Below are 23,899 nucleotides of genomic sequence, written 5' to 3'. Positions count from 1 at the left end.
GTTTCACCCCATTTCACCCTGTCATCCTTTGTAACGCAATTGCTACAAATTCCTTCATTTGAAGATTGTGATATATGGGCTTAATTATCTTTCAAAAGTTAATTAGCTAAACAGTTTCTAAAAGTGGTAAAAAACTAAGATTTCCTCTGACTTTCCTGTGACTATAAGTTATACACTCATTTTAAAATAAAACTAGATGTTGCTGGTCTATTTAATTCAGTAACATTTCAGAAGCAGCTTTTAAGATTTTTACCTACAAGAGGTTTAATTCCTACCTTATCTACTGACTAAATATGGAGATTGGGGTCCAGAAGGTAAGGGGAACTGGTGGGGTCCAAAGACCAGTTTCTTACCACAGGGTGGTTTTGCTGGTTAATTTATCCTGAAACACTATTTACTTAAACATCTACAACAAAGCTTGCCAAAACCTGCCATCTAGAGGAAAATAATCACATTCTTCTCGCATACAAAGCAAATCTTTAAGGCTACAAAAATGCTGCACAACTACTATAGCTTGTCTGTACTCCTTGATGTCAAATGCACACCTACATAGCTTAAGCACTGTATTTTCTCTTTGATTTACAAGTCCCACATAAATCTGAGTCTACTTTCTCTGTTTCAGTTCAATAAATCTTGCTGTCCTGCACAACACCTTAGCAATGAGTGACTGAGGAAACGGGCAGTGCAACATCCCAAGAGAATAAAGTCTAACAGTCAGATGAACATTGTAGTTAAATCCAGGACTGAAATACAGCAGACAATCATTATAGTTCTGCAAGAGGGAAAGCACTGTTCCAAGCTCGGCAAGGTATTTCAAATTAACAAAATATGTTCCAAAAAAAAAAAAAAAAAAAAGAAAAGAAACAAAAATGCAATACATTAGCATTACAAAATAGGTTACTTTATTGACCAGCCCAAAATAAAGTTGGGAATCTGCAAGTTGCTGGTCTCATGTGTTGTATCATTTGGTCCAAAGCCATTACAATACATACATCTGAGATTTGAAGAGAGAGAGATATGAAACAAGACTGGGTAAAACAAGGCATTTCGTAAATAGATGTGCTGCCCTCTGAATACTTCAGTAATTCCTTAAAAGAAAGACATCATCTCTGGAGGAAGAACTCCAAGTTCCTAGTAGAAGGAAGAACATTTTAGGGAAGTAGCTCTACACGCTTACCCTTGTTCTTCTGATCTTCCTTAAGCCCCGGATGTTAAATCATAGTCTAAGAGAGAATACTGAGTTTAGTCCACCAAATACAATTCTAGTTTAATATGTTTGTACTATTCCTTAGATTGAAGAATTTTTCTAAACAAATTAACATTTTGACAGCAGTGTTGAAATGTTTTGAATGGTGCTGTCTTTCCTGTTGAAGTAATCTGGAAACCCTTGCATGAAAATGCATTTGTAGATTCCAAATAGGTGGAGTTTGTAAGTTTCTAACTGCTGAAGTAACTATCAATATTGTACTGTGCATCTTCATCATTTGCTTTTGTACATGAGTTTCACAACAAGAATTCCATGTTCTGTGGTGATCCTGAAAAACATTCAGAATAAAAATTATCCAGATCTCCTACATACTTTATTTTTTTTTTTTTTTTCCCTGGCATCCTGATTTCAAAACCTGGTTTTCTGTTTCTCAGAATGCTATAAATAATAACTACTCTTGCATCCCAGGGTCTAATACACCTGATAGATTTGTTCAACAGTCTTGTAGACTGTTGTTAATTATTATTGTTTCTGCAGTTCAAGTAGCGACTTCTCCAGCCTGTCTCTTGTAGGAGAGGAGAGTAGCTGCCCTGGTGGAAGTAGCTCATAATCTCTCTTGTCTCCATGAGAAGCAAGGCCTGAATCCATTCACAAGCTGTTTAGCTGACTGTCTCTCAAAGCATCAATTAACTGTCACTTAGCTAAAGAACAAATGTTCTAAATAATTCAGAATGCAGCTGTTTGCCTAGAAATTAGCAGTTTATGCAGTGCAAAAATGCTTGAGAATTTTAAATGGTGGCAGTATGGCATATTGTTACATAATGTCTCTTATTAACTACCAAGAATACAAATACAATGTCTTTGGCATATGTATCACCTTTCAGTAAATATCAAAGATGAAAGTCTGTCTTTTGGATGCAGAAATAAAACACTGCAAAATACAGAAATAGCAAGATACTTCTTATTTCAGTGCTTTTTAGTACAGAAGGCTCCCAAAGAAACTTCCTATTGTTAAATCTAAGCTGCATTTATTAATAATTAGCAGTAAGATAAAATACTACACCATAAAGCATTGGGAGACTAAAGAGATCTGGAAATAGACGCCTATTTTGTCTCACACCTTCATGCTCAGAATACTACAGTAAGACACAAAACCTTTACATTAACATTCTGTATTCAAAGTAAGGATACAAATGATACTCTGGTTTTGTTTACAGATACATAGTGTAAAAGAGATTGCTCTTAAATAACATATCATTTATGTTTCCACTTTTTTATTATTATTTACTATATCAGTGATGCAGCTGTGGATCAAAACTCAAAGTCTGAATATCTGATAGCCAAAGTCTTGGATGCAGGCTTTTGACTCCAAATCTAATGCGAATACAGGTCAACTGCAAATGCTAAAACCAAGCTGAGATATTTCGTTTCAGTATGGTTTGGTTCAAAACATGCAAAATTAAAGGTATTTGAACCACAGATTAGACAGTGGTCAATTTGAACCTGGGTGGGGGTGGGGGTGGGGGGGTGGTTGGGGATGTGGAAGAGACCACAGCACTCTGTAACCTCATTGCTTCTACTCTTGCTCCCTGTACAAAGACTCCAGTTCCAACAGCTGGTGGAATAAGGGGTACCACTACCTCCTCTTCCTTCACCAGCTCTGCCGGTCTTCTGCTAACATATCCTGCCTGCTCCAGTGATCTAATGCAAAACTGTGTTCCTAATGCAATGTGCACCATTTATCTTGTTTTTTCACATACTAATGAGGAAGGAACCCTACAATTCAGCCTTACATGACTCCCTTCTGTACGTGGGTATTTTGCTTCTCCATTTGCCTTCTAAGGAAATGTTAAGGCAAATTCAACAACAGTTAACAGCTGATCCAGTTTTCCTGTGTCTAGTAACTGAAAAGAATATTGCTGTCTTGTCTATCACCTATTTTGCTTTTCTGCTTTTTCATTACTCCAACAATTTTCCAGTAACAATACATTTTCCTTCTTCATTCTTTACAACATCACTGCAAAACTTCTTTGGTGGCCCCTTTATTTTCCCTTAAATAATTTTTTTTTTGCTCATTATTACTCTCCTGTTTCAGATTTCATCTCCTTTCTCTCTGTCCTCTCACATGTCCTCTTGCCATCTGACACTTTGTTGTTTCATGTGCATCCAACCTGACCTTTTTAACTACTATATTCCCTCTGAATTTTCCTGTCTATATTTTCTTCCTTTCATTATAGGAACCCTGTTGTTTTTCCTTATCTATGATATTTTCTCTTCTCAGCAGATACCAGAAACGAGACCTTCTCTAGATCTAAATTTTAGTAAAATTTTCTCATGTCACTATCAGACACGTTAACTGCCTTACACAAGGAAGTTATTACGGCCACTAATGATTACATGATCAATATATTTTGCATTTTCAGCTTATGTTTCTCTTTGTTATGCAGTGCTTGTTGCAAGAACAAGGGATCCACATTCGTCTACTTAATCCATGTAATGCAAGGCTAACATTTTCTCAGTATTCACATATGTTTCTCTAGCATTATTATTGTTAACTTAAACCAGAAAAGTTTTCCTAAATGGTGGATCACATGAGGGCCAGAAAAACAAGGTCATACAACCAAAATATCCCAACATAAGAGCTCAGATGATGAGCTCAGATCTTTGCACCCCATAATGATGGAATACTGCCTGAACACCTACACTTTCTCATACAGAACAAAGCAGGAGCATCAATCTTCCCCTTCCCCCAGCAGGACAAAATCCTCCTCTCAGGTGATCAGCCGAGTCTCCCCAAGCCTCCTTTTTTTCCAGCCACCCATCCTCTTACAACTGTCTTCAACACCTCTTATCCATTCCAGCCCCCCATCTCTTTTACTAGTTCTAACACCTTTCCCCACAAATACTTGCATGTAAAATTGTTTCTGTTTAAAAAACATTTCATGACTTTTCTGAAGTTCCTGCTAAACTCAGATCTTTTCCTCCTCAATCCACAGTCAAATAGAGACCTTTTGACATAAACTAAGAAAAAAAATTCACACGGCCAAGATTATGTATCGATGTAAAATGTGTGAGTGTTGTCAGCTTGCCACACATTAGTAACTGCATCACCCTATTCCTGGGACAATAGCCTTCTACACAGGAAAATAAACTTATGATCATAAAAAAAAAATCTTTAAAAAGAAATATAATGTTATCTTTTCCCCAGAATATAGCTGAGAAATATTACAATGACATTTTGAATTTAACAGCACATCCCTAGCCAAATATGTTGGTTCTAAACTGCACATTAAAAGTTCTTGCTTTGGTAGCACGTTAAGTCAAGTTTTCAATAATACACATCACAAATTATCTATTAACAGCAAAAACTATTTGTGCATCACTGTTTCTTCATTTTATTAGAGGATCAGACATGAAAAAAAGTCTATCTTCCTTGATTTTTTTCCTCCTCTCAATAATGAATAAAAGTTGCAGTTTCTGCAGTGAGAGTACATGCCAGCAGAGACAGCCTGCTCTACCACACCAGTGGGAACACCCAAGAAGGGAGATCCTGCTTTCCCTCCCTGGCACCACCCAGCTCTCCCCTCTCCCTAACGTACTGCGGCCCAGCTGGCAAAGGGCTGAGCAACTGGCTGCACCGTTGCTCTGAGGCCAGGGCTCATCCTGCATCAGAAACACAATCGGTCCTCCAGGAGTTCACAGTCCTCCTGCCACAAAGGTCGAAAGATTCAGCAGTATGGATAAAGACAGACATGAAAAGAATAGAGTCTTGTCTTTTTTTTCCCTTTGCTTTTTTTTTTATCTTCTTTTTTTTTTTTTTTTTTTTTTTTTTGATCTGACAGACAATCTTTTATTCTCTTCATCTGGAGACGTTTGATCAAGGCAGACACAATTTCAGAACTTGAATTTCAGGTGTGAACGATTGGTGCTACTTTTTATAGATGTTACAAATCCAAATTGGTTTTGAGATGATGTCTGGCACCAAACATGCATTTTGTTACACGTAACAGATTCTGCTAATCTTCAAAACAATTAATTGAGAATCTTTTAGCCCTGGCCATTAAACAAACTACTCAGCCTGACAGGCAATTACATAGATACATACTTCTCTCTAGATGAATGCTTTCAAATGTGTAAGTTTTGATAGATGCTGCAAGAATAAGCTAAGTAAATTAAATGTTAATGCTGAGCTACCTCTTTTCAACCTATTGAAAAGATTTCCGCTCCTCAACAATCTGCATAGGATATTGCTTACCTTTTCTCGGGTTTTCTGTTGTACAATTTCTCATGCCTTTTTAAAAATATGTATGTGTAAATGTTGTACTACTTACACTTTAAAAATAATGTAGCTTAATAATTGGCTAGTAAGTGTAATTAAGTTCTATTTATAGCAAAAAGCACAGATATATTTAGAAAGAAAAAATCTGTTGTTAGTGAGGAGCAATTATAAATTTCAAATCTTCAGAAAAATACATCTTTCTTGAGTTACATGCCCTTCATATTCATAAACCCTATTCATACACTTCAGATAGATAAATGGATAATTTATAAAAATCAAAAGACAAAATTAGTAAGGTTTTAACAATAAACACAATAAAACAAACAAAGGAGAAGATCCACCACATATCAGAAATTAGATTAAATACTCAAAAGTATCTGACTCTAACAGCTGAGAACATAATGATAATTACTGATGGGAACTTAATTGTAATGTTGAGCTTCACTTCAAATCAGAGTTAAGGGAGTTGATTTTATTTTTTCTGTTTCCATTCTATTAGAAAAATAAACATTTCATATGTGGCTTAATAGAGGTTTGAATAAAATGTCCAAATTTTTAAATTTCTTATAGAACAATACTTAACACCTCTTCAAAATGTTCTAACATAAAATACTTAATGTGAAATGCCACCCTGCCATAATAAATATTAATAAATGTAATAAAATATTATGAAAAGATAATCAAAACAGAGCATTGACATTAATAAAATTAAGAGTTAAAAAAATTTCAACTTCTTTTCTTTATGCAAATTTAATTGGGACATACATCCTTGTGAACATTAATGTCTAACTAATCTACTACTATTGCATTGTTGTGTTTGGTTGCGGTTTTTTTTAATGTACATGTTGTGCTATATTATAGCCTTCTGTTCAGTTTGTGATGAAATATCTAACTCATGTTCTAGAAAAAGATTTATATGAGAGACTGCAAAGCATTAACAATAGTATGTGTAAAATACTTGCCTTTTGAAAGCACTCAAAGAAATTTATGATCTCCAATGCCATTTTTCTGTAATATACAAAGGCTAATTTAAAATGCTTTTTCTCTATTATGTTTGCTGTAGATACAGTATTAATGATGATGAAAATTCATCTCTAATAAAATCTGTTAAAGTACAACTAATAATGTACATAAGAATCTACTCCCAGAGATAAACACCTTTGATATGAGAATCATAGAAAAGCGCTGATATGCTAAACAACTTATTAATTTTTAACAAAAATTTAGTGCTTTCTAGAAGTAACAGAATAGTATTGCTGGTGACTAATCAGTGCTATAAAGAAGAAATTATAACTTACTTCCTCCTATTATTCTATTGAGTTATCTTATTTCATAAGTGGGAAGACAATGCATTGGCAAAAAAAGGAAGAAAGTTTATAAACTTTCCACAGATATTCCTTGCAGTCTTAATTTTGAGGCATCAGGGGTGACATGTAGTGCCAGATGCAATGGTAAGGTTTTTTGCATTTGCTTGCTTAGCACAAAACCAAGAATTTTATCACACATGTAAGCCTGCAGCAGCTGTTCATGTAAGTGACCATATCTCAGTATAGAACAATCCAAATAGTGCAGTGGAAAAAGAACTTGGAATTGATTTGTGGTTTGTATGGTGAGACTTTGTCTTATCGAATGCAGCAACAACGATCACAATGTTCCTTTTGCACAGGAAGCAAGTTTGACAAAGTGTAGAAATGGCTGTTTCTTGTAGTTTCAACATACTATTCTTAATGTGGGTTCACGTTATCTTTTGCTGTTCTAACTCTCTGATGAAGTAGCAGTGTTACACATGTATAGGCAAAGGAACTTTATCCCAACTCTCCGTCTTTCCCAATAGTCAATTTGTTGCTTTTCCTCACAAAAGCTCTCCTGTTTCTGAGCTTCTCTCATGCTTCTCACCCATTTGTTTGAGTCCATTTTTGTGCAGTTAGCCAAATGTCATGTTATATAAAGGAATATATGGTATATCTGTTCAGAAATTATTATCCAGCATTATTTGTTCCCTACATAACTGTTTGTACTAGTTTCTTACACACAGATCCTACATTCAAAGTTGCTGAACTGATTTTCAAAGCACTATATTCTTTGCATCCTAACTGTTTGAAAGATCCTTTCTCCTCCTCTTGCAATTTCTTGGCTCCATTGAAAAACAGAATGTGAGGACAAACATTTCCTGTCTTGTGACGGGAGTAGAGTTTTCACGAGAATTAGGAAAAAAGTTCTGAACCCAGCACAAAGAGCAGTCCTAACTTAGCCTATATTAAAAAAACCCCAAAACCAACCAAATGTGAAACCTGCATCCTTCAACTGAGATGCAACTACTCCTCTTTACACTTTCACTATCACTGTATATAATGTTCAATGTCTTCTTGCTAGTTTGCAAGGGGGGGGGGGCTTAATTTTTTTTTTTTTTTTTTTTTCTTTTTTTAAGGACAGACAGTCAGAGAATGATCAAATCTGGACTACTCTCATAATAATAAAAATACTGGAAATTTGCAAAAAAAAATCACAAAAACCTTTTAGGTGGACTTGTGGAGCCTTTCTAAAATGCAGTCTGTCAATTGCATATTTGATGTATAAAGTAGTCAAGTGCACAAATCAACTGCTCTGGGGAAAGCTGCATTCATCATTCATAAATCAATGACAGGATTACATACACCCACAATGCAAGTAGAGTTCTCATCTGGAAAGACACATTGTATCAGATATTCTTAACCATTATGGGTCTGAATTCCATAGAAACTTTGTGATCAAATTAATGGAACAAAACATTTGTTTTATCTAACTGGTGATTAGAACACTGTGTAGAATGGTGATACCAGGAGAGTTGACAGAAGGCACAAGCTATGAAAAATTTAAGATTAATTATATTACTTCATTTCAGATAGTGTATTCTATAGTCTTTGCAAACTGGTTAAATTTCTGTTAGTTATAATCAGATTTGAAACCAGTTCAGCTAAAATTAGGGCATTAGGTAGTCCTATAATTATTTCAGGATGAGACATGCTATTTAATGCAGTAGTTGTATTTCAGCCCTAGACAATTCTTAAGTGGAATTTTCATGGATATATTCCCATAATCATAGACTTAACAAGCATACCAAAATTGAAGATTCAAGAATACAGTAACTTTCACAAGGGGATTAGAGATTTCAGAAAAGCTTTTTGTTATAGATAACACCATTGGTTTGCTCCTATTCATATTCTGCTGTATTTGCCTAAAATGAAACTGTCAGATATTAAAGTCATTATTTTTTCTTGTTCAGCAACATTGTCAATCCAAAGGCCATAAAACTCGAACAAAAAGAAAGAGGAGGGGGGAAAGGACAGAAAATCAAAATGCAGATTGTAAGAAAACAGCTGTTATTACTGGTGGGAAGGTGTTAGTATTCCTCGAGAGATGAAGTCTCAGAACAAAATGTAGAGAGCAAATTCACATACATTCATCATCCCTACTGTTTAAATCACTGTGTAGATCTCATTCATACTCTCTCTCAAAAAATCTTTTCCTAATCTTTTCCACACTCCACTTCTGGCATATCAGTTCACCAATCATTGCTTCAAAAAATATCTTAGATCTATGTTCAACAGTACCTATCTTCAACTGTTCCTTTCATTTTTTTGCTGATTCAATAAGTGTTATAGTATGTCTTAATTTGTTTTAAATCCATATATTTTATAACCCTTTCCTTTCTCCAAATAAAAGATCCCCTTCAAAGGCTGTCACTTTACAAATGTTGAAATATTTCATTCTTCTGCTGAAAGAAGTAGAAGCCTTAATTTGAAGATTTCTTTTAATGACTCTGACATGGTAATTGCTCTACAGATAATACTTGATTGAGCTACATGCACTAGTATGCCAGAGGAGATCTCAAAACTTCAAACGATTATATTAGCACACAATTCACTTCCATATTCTGGTTTTATACTAGGTTGCATATATACAATCCTAGTTGCATACAAGGCCTTTTCAATCTTCTCTGTCATGAAAGCTTTATTTTTCCTTTCCTCATTTAAACAGTGTACTGCTAAAATTTTGATACTGTGAGGTACGAGTTGCAACTGTTGGATATCTCTCAGAAATAATATTGAAACTTCCTAGAGCTGCTCACGTTGACAATCATCAGGTCAGTATCTCCATGGAAATTTCAGAAAATTGAGCCTCTTCATAACTGTACAATTATGTGAATAAATAGATTAAATACTCAAACTACTAGTTAACTGAGACAGTAGGTTTTTCATTGGCTTCCCCCACCCCAAACTTGACAAGACATTTATGGCTAGACATTTGCTTGAACTAATTAGTGTCTTTACAGAGCTGTGTGCACATGAAGGGATACATAAAATGCTACAGACAAAAACTACTAAGAAGCAATAAATTAAAACTGAAAATAAGCAACAGTGCAGTAAATAATATTTAGATACTCAAGATGTTCTCATCTCAAATAGCTAAAGCAAAACTTCACAAAACTTTCCTTCATTCTTATCTTTGAGAGACTTAAGGAAATGTGTTGTGATAAACTATTGACCAGTTATGGAAAGATAGTTATAAATGACACACTAGAGAGAATATAAAACTGAGTTTTCTTTCTGTGGTAAAAAAAAAAAAAAAATAAAAAATCCAAGCTACAGTTCTAGAAAATTACCTGCAAGAAGGAAAAACAAACAAAAAAATATCTTAAAAAGGTAAACATGGTCAGCATCAGGAGTATGTTGAATATAATCATACACTGCAACTGCTACATCTTCAAGCTGGTAACATTCAATCGCATTCATTATGGGAGAGGAAATGCAAGAGAACAAGTAACATTCGGTGATAAAGCTGGCCCTACGTAACAGTACGTTACCAGCATGAACTAAGCAATGACTAGTACTACTAAAAGAAGTGGTTAGCTAGGAGTTTCCAAGGACCTGAAATGCAGACTTACCCACAGTGATCAAGATGGTATTGAGCTGCCTAAATCTAACACGAAAACTCACATTAGCATCTCAAAATGTAGCAAGCCTAAATTTAAAATTACAAAATTACTCCCTTATTTTCATGGAGAGAGGGAAAGGGAAACAATCATGAGTTGCTGTCCTGCTGTTGAGTCAAACTGTGCCCTCTGGAAGAACAATACCCACCAATGATGGTGCACAGAGTCAGAAAATGTAGTCTTCAGTGTTTTTCTAGTATTATTTACCACATTTTCTAACTTATGTTCCTTTATGTGCCATTTGGCTACTACAAGGACTTAAGAGTAAGTTTCTATAGCAGTCTTCCCTCTGGTTATCCTCAGAAAGAACCTGAAAATGGTTTATAGTTTTAAAGGCTGGCTATAGCTTCAGCTCCAAATTTGTCACCCTCAGACATTGCTACAAGATGGACAGAGCTTTCTGCCCCAGTCTCCCAAGAAACAGATAAAAGATACAACCTCAAGGCAAGTGCACTCAATTTTTTATTCTTGCAAAGCTTAAACATTCTCTAACCGGAGAAAAAATGGCCAGTAACAGCCTGCATTCTCCAATGTTCATATTACAATCATTAATTTTCTTCTTTCAAATGAAGCTTGGAAGCTGTGCTTATCCTGCTCACTTGCCATTGTTGGGCAGGAAAAATACATTTCTGTCCACCATTCTTCATATCTTCACTTCCTGTTTGAATTCAGTGTAAGAATGTGCTTCATGAGTATCTTTTCTATGTTAACTTTGGCATCTGAGTTTTCATTGCTGAGATGATACAAAAAGAAACAAACAAACAAAAAAAAAAGGTGGTGAGGAACAAATAGAAAAACATTAGCTTGAACAAAGAGAAGAAAAATGAGGCCAGAGAAGAAAAGACAAGATCATGCTTACGTCATGTGCATCATCAGAGTATAGTTCATGTAAAAGATGAAGTGATCTTTATTACAGTGTAAGCAACATAGGTTCATCTATGATGCAAAGAGGGTTACTGCAAATTAAATTAAAAAGTCTCAATTGATGCAAGCTGAAACCAATAGAGGGTAAATTCTCTCTTACTTCTGCAAAGAAATATGATGAAATATCTGACTAGGTTAGTCAAATAAACTGCATTTCATGGATTTTACGAATGGCCCACTCAGTGGATAAGGATTTGGCTGGATGATTACACTCAAAGGCTGGATGTCCAAGTGGAGACCAGTGATGAGTGGTGTTCCTCAGGGGTCGGTACTGCGACCAGCACTGTTTAACATCTTTGTTGGTGACATGGACAGTGGGACCCAGTGCACCCTCAGCAAGTTTACCGGTGACACCAAGCTATATGGTGTGGTCAACGTGCTAGAGGGAAGGGATGCCATCCAGAGGCACCTTGACAGGCTGGAGAGTTGGGCTCGTGTGAACCACATGAAGTTCAACAAGGCCAAGCGCAAGACCCTGCATATGGGTCAGGGCAGTCCCAAGCACAACTACAGGCTGGGTGGAGAATGGATTGAGAGCAGCCCTGAGGAGAAGGACTTGGGGGCATTGATTGATGAGAAGCTCAACATGAGCCAGCAGTGTGCGCTTGCAGCCCAGAAATCCAACCGTGTCCTGGGCTGCATCAAAAGAAGTGTGACCAGAAGGTTGAGGGAGGTGATTCTCTCCCTTTACTCCGCTCTTGTGAGACACCACCTGGAGTACCGTGTTCATGTTCTTCTTATGTTGGGGCCCCCAGGGCTGGAGCTGTAGGAGAGAGTCCAGAGGAGAACCAAGAAGATGATCTTGGAGAACCTATCCTATGAACCTATCCTATGGCTGGAGAACCTATCCTATGAGGACAGGCTGAGGGAATTGGGCTTGTTGAGTCTGGAGAAGAGAAGGCTCCAGGGAGACCTTATAGCAGCCTTCCAGTACCTGAAGGGGTCTACAGGAAAGGTGGAGAGGGACTGGTTACAAGGGCACGGATTGATAGGACGAGGGGTAATGGTCTTAAGCTGAAGGAGGGTAGATTTAGATCAGATATTCAGAAAAAATTCTTCACCATGAGAGTGGTGAGGGACTGGAACAGGTTGCCCAGGGAAGCTGTGGATGCCCCCTCCCTGGGTGTGTTCAAGGCCAGGCTGGATGGAGCTTTGATCAGCCTGGTCTAGTGGAGGGTGTCCCTGCCTATGGCAGGGGGACTGGAACTAGATGATCTTTAAGGTCCTTTCCTACCCAAATCGTTCTATGATTCTCTGTATTTTATGTAGATGACAGTGAGAATTTAAACTCCATATCTAATATAAACAAGCAGAAGTAGCTGAAAGAAAAGCTTTCTGTTATCTGATAGGCAAGATAACATACAGTGCCCACTACTGGGTTTTTTTTCAAGAACTTAATCAGCCTCTGGATTTCACTTGACATAGCAAGTTTATGCATCTGCATATCTAAAATATTTTCTAATGAAATAACTAAATTCAGCCAGTATGGAAAGAACAACATCGGTATAGACTTTTTTGTTCAAAATAATACATTCAAAAAATCTCCAAACTTACAACGGTATCAGGTATCACCTACTCTATCTAAATGTCTATAAACTTACATAGAGTATAATGTATGTCCCTGCTAAATTACAAAAGAAAACAAAAATTCATTTAAAGTATATTATGTATTAATTGTCTTAACTGAATAGTACTTTATGATATATTTCTGAATATCATACCATAATTTTGCATATCAAGTTAGCCAAGTGCCAAAAAGTGCCCCTGATTCCTGACGACCTACTGCAGCTATTGCTGTCCTCGTCAGTCCTGTAAACCAAGTGCAGGTATAGTATTTTTATTATTACATCCCTGCAGCTGCTCAGTCTGTTGGAGGTAAGTTGAAGGTCATCTGCTGGAAACAAACAGTGTGGATAGACAATAATTTTTAGTAACGAGTTACAGGAAATTGTGCATGGAAAATTTAGATTTGTTCCTTCTATTTCACACCTTTGTTTCTCTTGTAGCAAATAGACATATTTGCCAGATCTAAGCCGTGCCATTCCCACACCATCACACTAGATATTTTTTACAAAAAGAACAATATCATCAAAATTAAATATATGGATGATTTGGGGGCAGGCAGGCATACATATATATGCTTATAAAAACATATATATGTTTTATAGCATATATAACAACCTGGGGGAAAAAAGATTGGGAAAATATCATTATAAAATTCAGACATGAAAAGATAAAAGATCTAGAAAAGTTAAAAGTACTCATCCTGTAATGGGCAGACAGCTATTACAAGGTTTAATTAAACTTCAGGTGATTCTAATTTTACATAACATCAATTCTAAATGCAGAAAACTCTACTCAACTGGCAGTCATCATAAGACATGTGAGCTACGGTAAGGTAAGAGTTTTCCTTGGTAACTGTATGTTCCATGCCTCAGTAAAAGGGAGATGGCTCACTATGGCCAGTTACACTACAATAAAGATATTTTTTTTGTTTGTATTATTCTCATTTTATTATCATTATTTGAAGAGAAAAAGACTTTGATCCTGAAAATAAAATCAAGAGGTCCTTCCCTCCATGTGAGACAAAATTTAGAGCCACCTTTAAATGCAGGTGAGACAATTTAGCCAGAAAAATCTGGGAATATTAGCCAAAGCACTGTATTTAATTATAATTTGCATATAAGCTAAACTATATGATTATTAATCTACTCCTAGAACTGAAGTTAATCTTAGAATTAACTTCAGAATAACTTCAGAATTCAGCATGGACAAATAGAGATAAGAAGAGCATAAAATGCAGATTAGTAGAAAAAGAAATCATACTATTTGGCTTGAGAGTCTGATTAAGCAAAATGGGTCTTCAGTTGTTAAACTTGGGAATGTTTCAAAACAGCATGCAGGAGCTGGTCTGTTGAATAACTGAAACCTCTGTGCTAGACACATGTCATGCCAAGAGGAATTCATGATCTTGTTTGGCCAGAAAAAGACAGTGAAAGAACATTGCAAAAATGTTTGTGTTTGATAAAATTGAATTCGGGGCGGGGGGAAGGAAAAAAAGGTGGTACAGCATGAATGCTTCATAAAGCAAAAACTATTTATATATAGATGGTGATAAAATTTGAGTTTAATTTTCTTCAGCTTAGAGCTACGCTTCAAGTACACTTTTATATAAAACTTTTTGGTTGACTGGCTGTTGTGGTTTAACCCGGCAGGCAGCTAAAACAACCACACAGCCATTCACTCACTCCCCCCCTCCCTGCAGTGGGATGGGGAGAGAATCAAAAAGGTAAAGCTCGTGGCCTGAGAAAAAGACAGTTTAATAGGACAGAAAAAGGAAGATAATACTAATACCAATACTAATAGAATATACAAAACAAGTGATGCACACATTTGCTCACCACCTGGAACCAATGCTCAGCTAGTTCCCAGTCTGCCCTGCCTCCTGGCCAGCCCCCCAGTTATATACTGAGCATGACATCATATGGTATGGAATATCCCTTTGGCGAGTTTGGGTCATTACTGTGTTATCAACATTATTCTCATCCTAAATGCAAAACATAGAACTATACCACATCCTAGTAAGAAAATTTAACTCTATCCCAACCAAAGAAAGGACTCTCGCATTTTCTTTATTTTTTTTAGGTAATGGCAATTCGTATAGTCATAATAAATTCAGATGAAACAGATCAGTTTCCAGGACTTTTCTTTTGAAAGATTAAGCTGTGGACAATAGTATCTGCATCTATGATAGTGCTAGTAGACACCATGTAATTATACAAACACCTAAAATGTAATGTTTGTGCACTATAAAAATGTTGTTGGATAAACAGAAACCTCTCCCAGTAAAGATTACTCATGTCTTTTGCTTTGTTTTGGGCTTGATAGGCAGTGGGGGAGAGGGTAATGCTACTAAAAATTCTGCTGCTTCCTATTTGAATATCATTCTTATTAAGCCATTCCAATATTACACTAATTTATCATGAACAGAAGTCAGCCCTGCATGTATATTATTCCAGAGAGCTTCTAATTCCATATATGTCTGAAGAATATATTTTTGTTCTTGAATAATTAAACATCCTAACTCTTTGATTGGAGAAAACAATATCATAAAGGGAAGGAAAGAAGGAGGACAGGCTTTTCTGAAACAAAGAAAACTACTAATTGGCAAAGGAAATTGTAAGGCTAATCAGAATCTTAAACATCAAAAATATTCAGAGACATATAGGCTTTGGGATTTGAATATTTTATTCTGCTAAATCAAAACCATCATTTTTCTAGCTATTGTGGGATTTGTTCCGGACATGACAGTCTGAGCCTTCAGCATGCTTGATTTGTCCATATATAATCAAAGATCACATTATATAAAGCCCAATGCAGAACCCAAATACTTAATTTAAAGGAAGCATTGCCATCACCTGCATAATGAGTAACAACCCAATCTCTGATGTCTTTTTTTTTCCTTATCAAGGAAAAGTAATCTGAGCATCATATCAGAACTAATTGCAACACACTTATATTATGAGATGTAAGATCAGCTGCAAGCCTTAAGCAATGCAATTCTCCTCAGCTAGCGATTATCCTTTTTTGTTGTTGTTTTAAATAATCAAGATTAGCTGGCAGCAGACACTATCACTGACAATCGTTGAAAAGAAATAAAATTAGGATAGATTCTTTAATTAATGAATTAATTCAAATTGACTTTGATGTGATATTGTCATGAGATCTGCCAACCTGCTGAAGGACTGTAAATTATAAACATCATGGACACAAACCCAATAAATGAATCACACTTGTAAATCAAACTGGGGTAAGTTTGCAACAACAAATTGGTATTTGGGAAAGTAATACTGAGACATTGCCAAATCTGTTTTTCTGGAACATCTTAAAAGCACAGCAAAATGTAACAAGCTTTTAACAAAATCTGCAGACTGCTCCAGTTAGAAGAAATTGTTATTAATGGTGGAATAAGTAAAAATAGTCTCACTGAAGTAACGCTGGTTCTTCCAGATGCAGCAATAGTTGCTCCTGTTGTAGGTTTATATGCATCTTGCATGCATGAACTCTCAAATCTTGGGTTTGCTTTTATGCAAATATATCTTCATGCTTCTTTTTTTTTTTTCCTGAGTGCACACAAGCCCAGCTATTGACAGAAAGACATGGTGAATTCTGAAGAGAGACAGTAATGTGAAAGATGCACCAGGCAGCACTCATTATGACCACAGTACATACCTTCCTTCTGTCATGCAAATAATTTGGACAAGAATCCAAATAATTAATGTGTTTGCCTTGGTGAAATTAAGGTATGGGTATGAGTTTTCACAACTTTTGGGGGTTAGGTGATCCTTACTGAGTAACATCTCTATGGCAGTTCTGCTGTAACTGCCCAAAGATCATCCAGTTTTCTTGCTGAGTTGATAACTAACAAAAGGATCATTTTTCATCATATGTTGGATGAGAATGAGCAAAAGAATTGCTGGAGTTAGATATAATTTTAACATCAAATTAGGAAGGCAAGGGTAGATCATGGGAAGCAAAGGTAGATCATGGAAGATCCAGGAACAAACAGACAAACATAGGACGACTACTGAAACTGTTGTTACCCTTATTCCCTTTTGTTGCTGCAACTATAGCAGGGAAAGGGTAGTATCTGCTCCATTTTTTATATTCTCATGTGAAAGCAGTAGGGGCATATGCAAATTAAATATAAAACCAGTTTGGAATTTATGGATGAGGTGTGCACAATTTCAAAGAAGATATACTAAGGAATTGTAATAAATGTAGACATAAATAAATAATGACATTTATCAACGAAATATGTATGCTACCTTTTTTGGAAGAAGTATTTAGGAAGAATTGAGGTATGGTTTTTTCTGAAAAAAATGAAAAGCACTAATAGTGAAAGAAACTGAAATAACAGTTGGCAAGAAACTGGACATGAATTTCACATTAAATACATCAGCAAAGTTAAATTGCCTGCTATATTTTACTTTACACAAATACAATTTACTGTAATGTTATCTTCTAAGAATAGAGATCTTCACAAAATATACAAACATTCAGAGAATTTGGGAAATAACTGAAGATTTGGGGATTTTTGCTTTGGAATGTATTTTTCAATTCTTTTATCTCCCCTTTGAATATTCTGCTATTTTCTTAATTTATTCTACACCTTACAAGGTTGTTTAAAAATCCTTAGTTTTCCCATCAATATCTCTTCACTAAAGAGAGGCTATTTTTTCTTCTTATATTTATTCTGTCCTAGAAAGCCGTGGGCTCTTGTAAAATCTCTGTAAAACTTCATACTGCCATTGAATATTGGCACCATTATGTATGGATAGTTACTCAGCAAGGAATTTGGATATCGAGAATACTTTCTTATGATCACAGTGATTAATCACATTTTAAAGGGGCAAATGTAATTTGCATTTGAACAAATACTACCTTGCCCGCACTATTTGATCAGGCCCACTAACCAGATGTCAAGCAGCTCATTTTCCCTGACTGGCTTTAGGTTAAAGGTACCCTTTCATCCACTCACGTGAATTTGTTTCTGTAATCTTTACCTCTGCTTTTCTTCATTTTATGAAATACATGTATGGCTAGAAGAAAAAAAAAAAAAAAAAAAAATAAAAAAAAAATTAAAAAAAAAAGAAAAAAAAAAGGAGTCTATCCTGAAAGGCATCTTTTACCAGACCCCACTTACCAGTAGAACATATTAACAGGGATTCTTAAAATAGGCAACAGCTCAGGAAAATAATTATGAATGTATGATCAAATGACATTGCTCATAGCAATTTCAAAAGACATATTTGAATGCTGAACCATGAAAGGTTTATACTTTTACGCAATAATCTGAGAAAGAAATGGCACAGTTGTTTGCTATTATTTTGTAGATTTATGCTGTTGGCAAAGCATTTTGAAAGAGTTAACTAGCTGACAGCTTTTACATCAAAACTTGTATTTGGCTTATTATAACTGAAAAATAGCCCTTGCCTCCTTGCTTGCATAGCTTTTTTGAATGTGCTCAGTTCTATCACATTACCAGTCATGGTTTTCAGGGTTCCATTTTTGTACTAAATTGCTAAAAAATCAGTCTTAATTTCAAATACACTATTTCAGGCCATCTAAATCCATTTGTATACACACAAATTGGAAATCTTTAGAGTTTTTTTCTGTTCTAGGTTATGGACACATTTTCGTGAAATGTAATTCTGCCTCCCTCTAAGACAGATAAGTACAGACCAGTTTGTAGTACCTAAAACCCTCCTTTAAACTATAATAAATTTCATTTATACCATTGCAACTATCCTAATGCAGATTGAAACTAAACCCCAAAATTCAGTATCATTCACAGAGGAGAAAACTTGTATCTGAATCAAAATGCCAGATTTACAAAAAAAATGCCTGCTTTAACTTTTAGTTTACGCAAAAAAAATCTGCATTTTGCAGTTCAGGTTTAACTTCAGTTTAGAATTACAGTTCAGCTTCAAATTAATCTGTTCTCAATTTATTCAAAGGGCCATTTGAAGGTTTTTTTCATGACGCATCAAAGAACTCTCGGTTTTGAGCTACTCTCAGGACTTGAGGAAACAAGTTTGATTCAAGACTTTGACACTAAAGTCCCTCCAAATTAAGGACCTCAAAGTCAGAAGTACAATTGCATCTCTTCATTGAAGTGTCAAATAGGATTATTCATATTGTTGAACCCAGTGTGTCCTCAGGTAAGATGTCTTCCTTTTTAGTTCCATCCATGATGAAGTTGCTTCACACCCTACACTTTTTTTGCAAGTATCTTAGTTTGTACTTACGCTGTGGTATTGCTGTTACCAAGTCACTGACGTTCCCCATCCCTGGAGCATTTTCTCTCCCTGAAAAAAGCTCAGTGATCCCTGCTTGTGTCCCCTCCTGAGTTTTCAGGCTGGGCCAAAGGACAACAGGGGCCTCCGACCCCTGTCCAGCTGTGCCCCTTTCAACAAAACACAGCAGACAACACTCTGGGAGGATTAAATAAACAAATACAACCCCAGCCACACTCACAAGACTTTCACAAAGGTTTGTGTTAGGCCTTCCCAGCACTCATTAGCCAGAATAATTAGTTTTACTTCAGAATCTCACTACTCAGCAAGAGTATGCTGAGTAATGATCTAACAGAAGGATACAGACTTCACTGTTATTCATTGCTGACTACTACAGAGGAATCTGAATTACCTCACTGGGTTCAACATCTCTATTAAACATCTTGCAGAGAGCATCCAAAAGTTCTTTTCAAATATCTGTGAAGTTAATTGCTATATTCTGCATTTCACTGCAATCTGTTGCCTTATTCAGTTTCTTTTCCTAAAAATTCTTGAATATTATTTTAAGCACCTGGGGCTCAGTTATTCCATCTGTCATAACATGTACATTTGTGCGTAAAAGCAAGCATGTCTAAACCATCTCAAAGAACATATGATGCCCCATATCACATTCTAGGTCAAAGGATATGATATCCTTCATCCCTACCACAGGGAATAAGGATCAATAAAACAAGGAAGAACCAGTTTATGAAAAAGGCCTGGCCTTCCACAAAGAAACTTTGGACAAAGCCATGGCAATCACTTTAAAAGCATCACAGAAAATGGACTGAACAGCTCAAGATAGGTAAAACATATTTCTCTTTTGGCACATGGGACTAATGGTGATTTTGCTCAAAATAACTTTTTAGACCTTTTAAATAGAGTAGTTTATATTGGAAAATATAGTATTGGAGCTTTTTTGTCACCATCTCAACAAAACCCAGAAAAAAGGGGAAAAAAAAAACAAACGGGATGTACAACAGAACTTCCTATTATATGGAGGGAATAAAGAGAAGTTTGTCACTGTTATTCTTGGATGCACTTACATTCAGTGGTGGTGGGCTGTTGTGCAAGAATCCAGTCTACAGAGTCTTCACGTTTTCATCTATTTACCCAAAAATCACCAAATAGTCCTGCTTCGTTACCAGGAAAGCAGAAAAGAGGACAAAGCTTCCTCAAATATCTTCCTAAATCCTCTACGAATTGTGGTGGTAAACCCAAGCCAGATGGTCCCACAGGTCCCACAGGTAAGAGACCACAGGGGAAAGATCAAGGAGCTCCAAGGCACCACTGAATCAGAGCTCCCTGCTCCCACTCCTCCTTTCAGATAACTGCCTACAGGCAGAACTGCCCATGGACTTCCCCTACCACAGGAAGGTTCCCAAACCAGCCCTTCTTCTATCAAATGAATTCTGCACAAATGCTATCTGTAATATCTGAGAATCGTTACATTCTTTCAATGTAATAATAATGGATATATAACATATACCCCTGAAATGCCTCTGGCTTAAACACACACAACATTAGATCAGCGAACATATAACAAGAATAATGCCGAAAGATACAGGGCCCTACAAGAAGGACAACCTAGGTTGTTCTCAAAACCTTATGCTGTACTTGTCCAATAATAGCCATACAGTTTGCAATGCTAAAGTTCTGCATTTCAGCAGTAGTAGTGTTCCATCATTTAGTCATTATGCGCATCTTTTTTCCTTCTCCATTCCAAGGGAGTCATAAGATTTGCTCATCAATTTATTCCAACTGATTCTTCAAGATTTGAACCTTTAGGACAAAATATTCTGCATATAATTAGAACCCTTAGGAATATGTTCATTTTAATTGCTATAGTTTTATCACTGAAATAACACCAGATCAAATTTTTAAAAAGTTTCCTCTAATTTTAGTTAAATTACTCTTTCAGAACTGGCATTATTTACTCCTGGATACGTGCAGATTTACTTAATTTTTACTTATGTAGGCTAGAAATGTTATTTTCCGTTTTCAAGAATCATAGTTCCTACTTGTATGTGATATATCTTATACCTGAAAATTGAAACACATTCTTACATTATTTTCTCAGCTCTACGATGGACTTTGAAAGATTTGACATGTACAATAAAATACTATTCATAGAAGTAAACAGTTACTTGACTGTTATTTGGTAGAGATGCTGCTATAGGCAAGCTGGCAGCTTGTGTATCTGCAATACATCTGGCTGAGTGTGCTGGGTTTGGCTGTGATAGAATTAATTTTCTTTGTAGTAGCTACTATGGGGCTATGTTTTAGATTTCTGCTGAAAACAATGTTGCTAACACAGGGATGGTTTTGTTACTGCTGAGCAGTGCTTACACAGAGCCAAGGCCTTCTCTGCTCCTCACACCACCCCACCAGCGAGGAGGCTGGGGGTGCACAAGGAGCTGGGAGGCGACACAGCCAGGACAGTTGACCCCAACTGACCAAAGGGATATTCCATACCATATGACGTCATGCTCAGCATATAAGGGGCTTCAGGAAGGGGGGTGGGAGGGCGTTCAAAGTGATGGCGTTTGTCTTCCCAAGTCACCGTTACGCATGATGGAGCCCTGCTGTCCTGAAGATGGCTGAAAACCTGCCTGCCCATGGGAAGTGGTGAGTGAATGTCTTGTTTTGCTTTGCTTGCACATGTGGCTTTTGCTTTACCTATTAAACTTTTATCTCAGTCCACGAGTTTTCTCATTTTTGCTCTTCCAATTCTCTCCCCGATTCCACTGTGGGGGGAGTGAGCGAGTGGCTCTGTGGGGCTTGGTTGCTTGCTGGATTTAAACCACGACACTGAGTAATGCTATTTAAGAACTGTTAGTGGTATGGAAGCTGTATTGATGTATTTGACTGGAAATATATTCATAGTGGAACCTGTATACCACATGGACCAGTGTATTATACGCAGTCTTTCTGTAGGTATTTAACCTCTGAGCAAGGCAAATAGTCACTACAAAAGCAATCTGTGTACCTGACTGACAAAAATTCCCCTCTTTCCCTTCCTTGCAAGCCAGCTGCTGTCATTCATATGAGAAGTACCAGTTGTGGCTGGAAAGAATCATCATAGGCTGAAACAGTGAAGACTTGGGAGTCTGATATTGTTTCTCGACCTCATTTGCTCCTTTCCCAGTAGCTGTTAGCTCCTTTTCATTCCTAACCTTAGAGATTCCCTACATTTTTGGCAGCAAAACCTAAGCATCCTTCCACACAAGTTCTTCTTTTAACTGCCCTTCTGCAATTCATTTCTTTCCCCAACTGTCCTTTCTGCTGATCCTTAGTCCCAAAACTTACCAAATCTGTACCTTTGTATTGCGAAAAACAAAATAATGAAAAAGGATAAGCATAGAAAAGGTTTATAATTCATCATCCCGCTTTCATAAGAAATGCAATACTGCACACACCTAATACAAAGGAATGAGCTCTGCATTGCCAAGATATTATATGTTTTATTGTTAACTCTACTCAAAATGGCAGTCTATTTATATGATGTGAAAGGAATGGGATAAGAATAAGGTTTTTTAAATGCTACGTATAATATTTATCCTTGCTATAAATGACAATACATAATATATACTATCCACAGTATAGTTATTATGTTGTTCTGTGAACTTACAAATATGATAGGGATAAAACCAAATCAATGAGCCTCTACTGAACTTCCAGATATCCTTCTTAACAAATAAACCATAGCTCCTTATTTTTAAATCCTAAAACACTCCTCATAAAAGAAACAAGAAAGTGTTCTGTGTCATCTCAGCTTGGTCAGTGCATGTCCACAAAAAACATTTTCAGTTCCCATGTTACCACTTCAAAAAAGAAAACCAACGTTTTCTGGCATTTAGGAAGGTCTACTCCAGTACCATTGGAGCAAATAAAACTCCAAACCACTTGCCAATTCTCTCATGAAAAATAAGTTATTTTTCATTTTTCTGTATATGTTTTTATAACTGTGTACTGGACACAATCTTGCTATCTCAACCAACTAATAAGTGTATTAAAAGCAATACAAGAAAAAAATCCTTTAAATTCTCTTGAAAGGATAGACTGATGAAAGTTATTTTCAAGGCATTATTAGCATTCCATTTTGATTTTGAAATGTTTTGTTTAAAAATAAAAAATAAAAAATTGTGGACTGCCATAAGAACATAATTAAGATATTATCAATGGTCTTTTCTCAGATGACATTGAAAAAAGGAGATTTTAGATTTTTAAAGTGTCTTTCAAAATAATATGCCAAAAAAATCTCTTGATGTACTTTTGCATTTTGGGGGAAAAGAAGCAACATTCTCCCATTGATTGTGTAAGCAATTAGGGTAACTTCATTATTTTCAATAGAATAATACTAGCGTGTCAAAGCAAAATTTGGCCCTAGGAATAGAGCACAAGGCTGTGCAGTGCTTAGACTACTCTATTGTGAAAGAGCAGCTTTGGTAAAGAATTTTGACTATGCTAAATCTGATCACAATGCCTGTTCAGCAGTGAGTCACACACCTTTTCTTAGAGGACTTTCTTATAATAACAATAGCTCTGAGTATTTCTCCTACTGAAGGCTTCATCATAAATTTGTCTTCAAGTTCTAGCTTTCCATCTTTTGTTTTCAAAAGACAAAACAAATTTTTATTTTCTGACAGATTTTTCTACTTTTTCAGAAAAGTTGACTC

The sequence above is a fragment of the Balearica regulorum genome, chromosome 2 (genome assembly GCF_011004875.1).
Source record: "Balearica regulorum gibbericeps isolate bBalReg1 chromosome 2, bBalReg1.pri, whole genome shotgun sequence".
Taxonomy (NCBI): domain Eukaryota; kingdom Metazoa; phylum Chordata; class Aves; order Gruiformes; family Gruidae; genus Balearica; species Balearica regulorum.
The sequence above is the reverse complement of the archived record's forward strand: the minus strand, read 5'-3'. Positions refer to the sequence as shown.